The sequence below is a fragment of the Macaca thibetana genome, chromosome 14 (genome assembly GCF_024542745.1).
Source record: "Macaca thibetana thibetana isolate TM-01 chromosome 14, ASM2454274v1, whole genome shotgun sequence".
Lineage (NCBI taxonomy): Eukaryota > Metazoa > Chordata > Mammalia > Primates > Cercopithecidae > Macaca > Macaca thibetana.
The window spans coordinates 86,509,341-86,520,075 of record NC_065591.1 but is presented as its reverse complement, the minus strand read 5'-3'; positions in this window follow the sequence as shown (position 1 = coordinate 86,520,075).

The following is a 10,735-nucleotide window of genomic DNA, read 5'->3' as shown; positions in this document are numbered from 1 at the left end:
GAATCCTTACCTATAATTCACAACCCTCCCTGCCTCATAGATGCAACCATTGTCATGAATTTAGTGTGCAATCTTCCATTTCCATTTTTTCCTTTTATATACGTGTACACATACACCTCTAAAACCAGGGAAATATGTGGTATTTATATGTATTTTAATTTTTGTCCATGAATGACATTGTAATCACATCAGACCAACTGGTTCAACTTTTATGTGACAAAGTTGTGAGTTGTTTTTCGGTTGCCATCGACCCCCAGGTTAAAGGGTACATAATCTGAGCATGCCGAGATAAACCAAATGCGCAACCACACAGAGAACCTAAATGCTGGGATGGAGGAGCAGGACTGAATTAAGAAGCAGCGGACACCACATGGCAGGATCCAGCCAGAGCATGGTCCTGGCCTCACCTCACCACCAGATTCAACCAGATCATGCCTTATTACCCATTTTAAAATCTGACCCACCCCCAGCTCAGGGAGACAGATTTGAGCATTTCCTCCTCTCATGTGGCCAGTGGACTTGCAATAAACCTTTCTCACAGCAAAAACCCAGTGCTTTGGTGTTGGCTTTCCACTGCATGTGGACAAACAGACCCCATTTGGTTTCAGTGACAGCATCGTGTACCCATCATTCTTTAACTTGATTTTTTTTTCTCTTAACTTTTTTTTTTTTTTTTTGATAACTATTCATGTAGGTCTACATAGTCTGAGCCAGTTCATTTCTTTTCATTGCTATATGGTATTCTATAGTATGCCTACAGTATAGTTTATCCATTTCCTTCTTATAGACAGGTGCAAGAAATTCTCTAAAGTACAAACCTCAAGGTAGAAATGCTGGTTTGTAGGATATGGGCTTCCAGATATGATTGAACCAGTTCATGCTCCTAGTGCAATATTTAAGAGTTTGTTTCTCTGCATTCTCAACAACAGTTATTGCTGATAGATAGTTTAATTTTTTCCAAACTTATAAGAGTGAAATGAAATCTCATTGGTATTTTATTTTTAATTTGCCTTATTACTACTGGTGAAGTTGAGTATCATCTTAGATATTTGCTAGTGAATTACTCTTGGGCCCTTTTGCTACCGGGTGTTTTTGTCTGTTTTTATCACTAACAAACGTTTTTTGGTTTTTGTTTTTGCATATTTGGGTTAACCATCCTTCTCCTGTTGTATGTGCTACACATATACTGTTTTAGCCTACAGTTTGTCTTTTAGCATTACTACTGTCTCATTTGTCATTCAGAAGTTTACATTTTGACAAAGTCATCAGTCTTTTCCTGTATAATTTATACTTTTTTCTATATTGCTTAAGAAATTTTCCCCTATTGTAATATCTTAAAGATATTCCCTATATTCTAGTTGTTGCAATTTTTTTTTTGTCATGTTTAAGTCTTTAAGCTACATAAAGTCTCTTTTTGTTTTTCATGTGAGCTGGGGGTCTAATTTTCTTCCTACGTGAAGCCCAGCTATCCCAGCATCTTTTATTAAATAGTTCATACTTTCTTTTTTTTTTTTTTTTTTTTTGAGGGAGTCTTGCTCTGTTGCCCAGGCTGGATTGCAGTGGCGCAATCTTGGCTCACTGCAAGCTCCACCTCCCAGGTTCACACCTTTCTCCTGCCTCAGCCTCCCGAGTAGCTGGGACTACAGGCACCCGCCACCATGCCCGGCTAAGTTTTTGTATTTTTAGTAGAGACAGAGTTTCACCATGTTAGCCAGGATGGTCTCGATCTCCTGACCTCATGATTCACCCACCCCAGCCTCCCAAAGTGCTGGGATTACAGGCGCGAGCCACCGCGCCCAGCCTAGTTCATCCTTTCAACTGTAACGCCAGTTCTACTAAATGACAGGTTCATATATGCAGTGATTTGTTTCTGGGATTTTAATCTGTTCACCTGAGCTTTTATCTATGACTCAAGCAAAACCACAGTTTTACTTAATTAGCTTCATAATAAACTCTGATACCCAGTAGAATAAGCAACCCTTTCTTGTTATTCTTTTTTGGAGATGTATCAGATATTTTTGGACTTTTGTTCTGCCAAATAAATTTTAAAAAATTTATAAAATTTTATGGGAAACCATGTTAGGATTTATATTGGAATTGCATTGAAATTATAGATGCATTTGGGGGAGGATTGCCATCTTTACCATATTGAATCTTCCTGTTCATGAGCACAGTTCACCTGTCCATTTATTAAGACCTTCTTATATGTTCTTCAATCAAGTTTTGAAATTTCCTTAGCAAAAAAATTTTTACGAATGTTTTGTTTTATTTACGCTTAGGCTTCCAATTATTTTTATTGGTAAATTAGATTTTTTTTCAAGTTCTGTGGAAATACTGGGTTGTTGGGAATGCTATTGATTTTTGAAGGCAGTTTTATATTATTTAACTGTTGAATAATTTTATTAGTTCTGAAGGATCTCTTAGATTTTATAGACACCATACCATGAAGACATAATGATAATTTTCTCTCTTTTTTTATTGCTGTATCTCCATTGCTTTATTGGCTAGAATCTCTAGCATAGTATTAATAATAGCTGTGATAAAGGATATCTTTGACTTGTTTCTGACTTTCTGGGAAAAACTTCTAAACACTTAGTCGATGATACATAATAAAATTTGTTATATAATGTAGGTTTTTGTGAGATGTCTTTTTTTATGCCAAAGATAATCAAGTTTCCTATTATTTATACTTTGTTAGAAATTGTCTTTTTACATCACAAATGAGCACTAAACTTTTCTGAATTCTTGATCTGTACCTGTTACAGTAATTATATGGATTGGCTTTTAATCTGCTATGTGGTAAATTACATTGATACATTTTCTAAAGTTAAACCTGTGCATTCCTGGAATAAACCATGCTTAGTCTTATTTAAAACCTATTTTTCTATGCTGCTAAACTGAATTTCCTAATGTTCTACTTAGTTTTTTTTATATTGATGTTTACAAGTGACTTGGCATGTAGTTTTCTTTTTTATACTGTCTTTACTGGTTTTGGAATTAAATTACATTGTCTCATAAAATAAGTTGAATGGCTTTGGCTTTGTCTGTTATCTGGAACAGCTTGTATAAGATGGGAATTATCTGTTCTTTGACTATAGTAAAACAGCTGCAAATCTCTCTGGCTCTGTTTTCTTTTGAGGGAGGTCATTGTTGACTACTGATGTAATCTCTTGTTATTTTGTTATTTGCAATAGGATACACCTATACTATGTCAGGCTTCCTTCTAATTAAGCATTTCTACAATTACTACTAATCTAATCAATACAACAGTCTTATAAGCTGGGTAAAATTATTATTACTATTTTTCATTTGAGGAAACTGAGGCAAAGAAGCAGAGCCAAAACTGAACCGAGGCAGTAAGAGTTCTGGTTGTAGAATCTATGCTATTAACTACCGCACTATAGTAAGTTTTTCTATTTTCTCTTGGGCAATTTTTGTTAATTTACATATTTCTAGAAAATTATACCTTCATTTAAAATTTTTAAAATTATCGGCGTAAGGGTGTCATAGTATTCACATGATATTTTGAAGTCTTTACTACACCTTTTTTTTTATTCCTAACATTGTTTTATTTGTGCCTTCTCTTTTTCTTTTTTTTTTTTTTTTTTTTTTTTTTTGGGACTGAGTCTGGCTCTGTCGCCCAGGCTGGAGTGCAGTGGCCGGATCTCAGCTCACTGCAAGCTCTGCCTCCCGGGTTTACGCCATTCTCCTGCCTCAGCCTCCCGAGTAGCTGGGACCACAGGCGCCCGCCACTTCGCCCGGCTAGATTTTTGTATTTTTTAGTAGAGATGGGGTTTCACCGTGTTAGCCAGGATGGTCTCGATCTCCTGACCTTGTGATCCGCCCGTCTCGGCCTCCCAAAGTGCTGGGATTACAGGCTTGAGCCACCGCGCCCGGCCGCTGTGCCTTCTCTTTTTCAAGTCATGAATCTCGCTAAAACCGTTCTGAGTTTTTACCCTTAGAAAACCAGATTTTAGTTATAAGAGGCCTAGGATTTGCTATAAAATAATAAAGAAGAGTGCTGAGAGTATATATGAAGATTGGTCATAGTATGGTAATTACTGAAACAGTGTAAATTGGGTTCGTTGTACTATTCTCTACTTTTATCCATATCTGAAAATTTCTACAAAAAAACTAAACAAAAAAAATCAGATTTTGTTCCTTTTCCCATAATTTCTCTTGGGTTTTAAAATTCGTGTTATTTTGCATTGATATATTATTGTTATGTCCTTTTTTTCCGTTTGGGTTTTTTCCTATTGGTCTGTAGCATCTTTCAGTTAGTTGCTTGGTTAAATAATTTTCAGTCTTCTTTTGTTTTCTAGTATGCACATTTAACAATGCAAATTTCCTTGTAAATATCAGTTTAACTTTACCCTACAAGTTTTTTATTATTTAATGTTCTTTTCTCATTTTAAAAAATGTCCAGTGTGATTTATTTGAAGCCATAAACTTTTTCCTTCAATGTGTCTATATAGTACCAATTATTTGGAATTTGTAGAAAATTGCTTTGTGCCCATTAAATCATGTTTGCTAACAGCTTTTTCAAATCTACGTAATTTCTAATCATCATGTCTTTTTGGCCAATTTGTAAGTCATACATATTAAAGTCTCCCTGTTTACTTGTGGATTTAAAAAGTTGGTAAGTTTCTCTTTGTAATTCTTGCAGTTTTACTTTTGTGTTTCAAAGCTATAGTTAAAACATGTGCAATAATTCATGATTGCTATATTTTCTGGGGCTTTGTTTTTGCTACCTTTATAAATATATAATGTCCTTACTTTCACCCTTAAATTCAATTTTGTTTGATACTGCTATCCCAGCTTTATTTTAGCTGTTAATTCAAAGTACAGTCATCCCTGGAATATGTGTAGAATTGGTTCCAGGACCCCCACATATTCTGAAATCCAAGCATACTCAAGTCTCACAGTTGGCCCTGCAGAATCTGTGAATACAAAAAGTTGGCCCTCTGTATACATAGGCTTCACATCCTGAGAATACTGTATCTTCAGTCTGCGTTTGTTTGAAATAATTTGCATATAAGTGGATCCATACAACTCAAAAAAGTTGTTTGATGCTCAACTGTATATCTTTTCCTATTTTTTTACTTACAAACTTTCTATGTTTTTCATTTTAGGTGAGTCTCTTATATACAATATATAGATTTTTAGATTCACTCTCAGTCTCCAATAATAAGTGAAATTAATATTTTACATTTATTAACATTGATTATATTTGTAAGTGTATATCTATCATCTTATTTGGTATTTTCTATTTATCATATTCTTTTTTCTTTGCTCCTCCTCTTCTCTTTTCTTTTCCTCTATTGAATTGATAGCATCCTGTTAAATCAAATAAGCAGTCCATTAGCCTGAGGCTGTCTGTGTACTTCGAGTTCCTGTGTAAGAAACCACAACCTAACTACAGTTGACTCTTGAGCAGCAAGGGTTTGAACTGAGTGGGTCCAATTAAACATGGATTTTCTTCCACTTCCGCCACTCCTGAGAAAACAACACCAACCCCTCCTCTTCCTTCCTTCTCAGCCTACTCAGCATGAAGATGACAAGGATAAAGAGCTTATAATGATCCACTTCCACTTTATGAACAGTAACCATATTTTTCTCTTCCTTATGATTTTCTTAACATTTTCTCTTCTCTAGCTTACTTTATTGTAAGAATACAGTATATAGTACATATAGCAAACAACATACATGTTAAAAGACTTTGTTATTCGTAAGGCTTCTGGTCAAGAGTAGGCTGTTAGTTAACTTTTGGGGGAGTCACAATTTATATGGGAACTTTCAATTGTGTGAGAAGTTCAAGCTCCAAACCTCACATTTTTCAGGGGTCAACTGTATATTTTTGTAATAACTATAGCAGAGTATCAGCCAATCGTAAGCAGCTGAGCTTCAGCCAATCACAGCTAATCATGAGTCAGCTCATGCCAGATAAGGCAAAAGCCTAGCTGATCAGGTGATTTCTCAACTTTGCTTCCATATTTGGCCTATAAAAGCTGGCTGCTTACACTGCTGGGTGGAGCTCTGTGAATCTCTTCTGGTTCTGAGTGCTGCCAGATACATTCTTTGTTCAAACTTTGTTACAGTTAATTTGTCTAAAGTTATTCTTTCAACAATCATTATCCTCTTTTTTTCCTTTCACTGAATTCAAAGTTATAGATAATGTCTTTATTCTTTTAGAAAATAATCACATACATATTTAACTTTATTATATTCTAATCAAATGTGAAGTTAGAATCTCTAATCTCCTTTCTAACAACATAAAGACTTGAGCTCACTTTAGCTTCCCTATAAATGCTGTCATCTTGCTTGTGTTATGTACTTGTATTGCCCATGCTGATTTCTAAATTTTCTTAACATGTAAGAAATATATATATATATATTTTTTTTTTTGAGACAGAGCCTCACACTGTCGCCCAGGCTGGAGTACAGTGACCCGATCTCGGCTCACTGCAGCCTCCGCCTTCAGGGTTCATGCCATTCTCCTGCCTCAGCCTCATGAATAGCTGGGACTACAGGCACCCGCCACCACGCCCAGCTAATTTTTTGTATTTTTAGTAGAGACGGAGTTTCACCATGTTAGCCAGGATGGTCCTGATCGCCTGACCTCGTGATCCGCCTGCCTCGGCCTCCCAAAGTGCTGGTATTACAGGCATGAGCCACTGCGCCCGGCCTGAAAAAATATTTTTTAAACAGCCAATACAATTTACATTTGCAACACATTTAGTGGTTTCTTTGCTCACCCATCCTTTATTCAATGGGTTTATTTTTTGTTCTACTACACTCTTTAGTAGTTCTTTCAGCAAGGGCTGTGCGCAGTAAACTCTTATTATATTTGAACTTTTAAATTTATCACTCACTCGGCTGCGCACAGTGGCTCATGCCTGTAATCCCAGCACTTTGAGAGGCCAAGGCGAGTGGATCACGAGGTCAGGAGATTGAGATCATCCTGGCTAACACCGTGAAACCCCGTCTCTACTAAAAATACAAAAAAAAAAAAAAAAAAAAAAAAAGCGGGGTGTGGTGGCGGGCACCTGTAGTCCCAGCTACTCAGGAGGCTGAGGCAGGAAAATGGCGTGAACCCGGGAGGCGGAGCTTGCAGTGAGCTGAGATCCGGCCACTGCACTCCAGCCTGGGTGACAGAGTAAGACTCTGCCTCAAAAAAAAAAAAAAATTTATCACTCACTTAGATTCATATAAAGTTCTAGCTTCATTATTCTTTCCTCTCAGGACTTTAAAGATATTATTTCATTTTTTCTTATCTTTTCTTATAACGTTAAGCCTACAGTCAGTGTAATTTCTTCTTTGCAGGGAGTTGGCAAGTCTGCATTTCTTCCTTGAAATCTTAAGCTTTTCCCTTTATATTTGATGTTATGCAACGTTATTACAATGTATTAGGTATGAAAATTCTTATTTATTCTACTTGTGATTTTTTTTTTCATTGTAAGAATGTATGTTTCAATGTTGGAACACTTTTAAGCATTGTCTATTTAAGAATTGATTCCTATCTCATTCTTGGTATTTTCTCTATCAGGAACACCTACCAAATCTGTGGTGGGTGTCTACTTTTACACTCAATGTCTATCTACTGCATTCTAAGTGATTTCCTAAAGTCTGCCTTCCAATTTACTAATTTTCTGTTCATCTGTTTTTAGTCTACTGCTTAACAAATCTATTGAAATTTTTACTTCAAATATTTTTTCATTTTTAGAATTTCTACTTTCTTTTTTAGTCCACCAATTTTTTCTCCATAATTACTTGGAAAAAATAGGTTAGATTCTCACTTTACACTAAAATGTAATATAGATAGGTTTACAAAGTTAAATGAAATTAAAACAATAAATAATTAATATTTCTCAAATCTCTACATCAAGATAGATTTTCTAGGTTTCAAATTCTAGCATTGCTTTTATAATTTTGAAGGAAATAGTAATAATTTGAATATATAAACTTTAAAGCTCTGTAGCTTACAAAGAAACATAAACAAAATTTGAAAGTACAGTAAATTGGGAGACATAGCTAGAAAAGGATGACAAAGAGTTACTATTTTAAAAATAAAAAAGCCTCATAGAAGCTTATTTTTAAAACACAAACAAAAAAATGCTAATGGCTAATAATCATTTTGAAATTATTTTCCCTAATATATTATTGTAAAAACATAAAACTAGCATCTACTATATTAGCAAAGGTTATTTACTTTAATGGGAATATGCAAAACTTGCTAGGGTGCCACTGCGAGAACCTAAGATGAGACTTAAAAAAAAAAAAAGAAAACAAGGCAACATACAGCAAGCACCTTAAAAGAATTCTAACTTTTTGACTCAGTAATTTTACCTTTAAGAATCTAAACCAAGGAACCAATACCAAATACTTAGATAAAAAAAACTTTGTGCATGTTTCTATAGCAAACAAACAAAAAAAATGGGAATGGCCTGGGGACACAATAAAGAGGGGAGAAAGTAATTTGTTACATCTGTGCAGTAAAATATTATTTGGTCATTAAAATTTATGCTTATAAAATTTTTTAAATAAAATAGGAAAATACTCATGCCATAATCTTATGTGAAAAGTAAAGTATATAAAGCTATATATCATGCAACTATAAAAGACTAGTAGAAAAATAATTATTAAAGTGTTGACAGTATATACTTCTGTGTAGCAGCTGTGTTGGTGATATTTTTCTATGTCTCTTTACACTTTTCTATGCCTTTCAAATATTCCATAATATACATCTATTCTTTTTATAATTTTAAAGTCAATGATTTTTTGAAAAAAGCTTTCCCAATAAATTGGAAAGATATTGATTTCAGTCATAAATTCTTCAGTCCTCCTCATCCTCTGTCCCTTCAAAATAAGTCCTTTCCTTATCTTCCAGTAGGAGCTGTTGGATCATTCTTGGCCAGTGGCCCTGGGTCAGATGAAAGTGCAACATACAGGTTAACAGTGCAACATACAGCTTTTGATAACAGCTCTTAAAAGTTGTTTACATTTCATGTCTGATATCTTGAAGTGTGTGAGAAAGATTTAAGGGTAAATTTTCCTAAAGGAAATTGTTAACTCAAAACCCAGTGATATGGTTTGGCTGTGTCCCCACCCAAATCTTATCTTGAATTGCAATGTATTGTGAGAGAGACCCAGCGGGGGTAATTGAATCATGGGTACAAGTCTTTCCCATGCTGTTGTTGTGACAATGAATGAGTCTCATGAGATCTGACAGTTATAAAAAGAGAAGTTCCCCTGCACAAGCTCTCTCTGCCTGCTGCCATCCATGTAAGACATGACTTGCTTCTCCTTGCCTTCCACCATGATTGTGAGGCCTCCCCAGCCACATGCAACTGTAAGTCCAGTTAAACCTCTTTCTTTTGTAAATTGCCCAGTCTCGAGTATGTCTTTATCAGCAGTGTGAAAATGGACTAATACAGTAAATTGGTATCAGAAGTGGGGTGTTATGAAAAGATACCCAAAAATGTGGAAGCAGCTTTGGAACTGGGTAACAGGCAGAGGTTGGAACAGTTTGGAAGGGTCAGAAGAAGAGAGGAAAATGTGAGAAGGTTTGGAACTCCCTAGAGACTTGTTGAATGGCTCTGCCCAAAATGCTGATAGCATATGGACAATAAGGTCCAGGCTGAGGTGGTCTCAGATGGAAATGAGGGACTTGTTGGGAACTACAGTAAAGGTGACTCTTGTTATGTTTTAGCAAAGAGACTGGTGGCATTTTCCCCTGCCCTTGAAATTTCTGGAACTTTGAACTTGAGATACATGATTTAGGGTATCTGGTGGAATAAATTTCTAAGCAGCAAAGCATTCAAGAGGTGACTTGGGTGCTGCTAAAGGCATTCAGTTTTGAAAGGAAGACAGAGAATAAACGTTTGAAAAATTTGCAGCTTGACAATGCAATAGAAAAGAAAATCCTGAGGGTGGTTCCAAGATAGCCAAATAGGAACAGCTCCAGTCTACAGCTCCCAGTGTGAGTGATGCAGGAGGCGGGTGATTTCTGCATTTCCGACTGAGGTACCGGGTTCATCTCACTGGGACTTGTTGGACAGTGGGTGCAGCCCACAGAGTGTGAGGTGAAGCAGGGTGGGGCATTGCCTCACCTGAGAAGTGCAAGGGGTTGGGGAATTCCCTTTCCTAGCCAAGGAAAGCTGTGACAGACATTACCTGGAAAATCGGGACACTCCCACCCTAATACTGCACTTTCCCAGTGGTCTTAGCAAATGGCACACCAGGAGATTATATCCCACGCCTGGCTCGGAGGGCCCCACACCCAAAGAGCCTTGCTCACTGCTAACACAGTAGTCCGAGATCCAACTGCAAGGTGGCAGTGAGGCTGGGGAAGGGGCGTCCACCATTGCTGGGGCTTGATTAGGTAAAAAAAGTGGCTGGGAAGCTCTTACTGGGTGGAGCCCACCACAGCTCAAGGAAGCCTGCCTGCCTCTGTAGACTCCACCTCTGGGGACAGGGCATAGCTGAACAAAAGGCAGCAGAAACTTCTGCAGACTTAAACGTCCCTGTCTGACAGCTTTGAAGAGAGTAGTGGTTCTCCCAGCACGGAGTTTGAGATCTGAGAATGGACAGACTGCCTCCTCATGTGGGTACCTGACCCCTGAGTAGCCTAACTGGGAGACTCCTCCTAGTAGGGGCCGACTGACACGTCATACACCCAGGTGCCCCTCTGAGATGAAGCTTCCAGAGGAAGGATCAGGCAGCAACATTTGCTGTT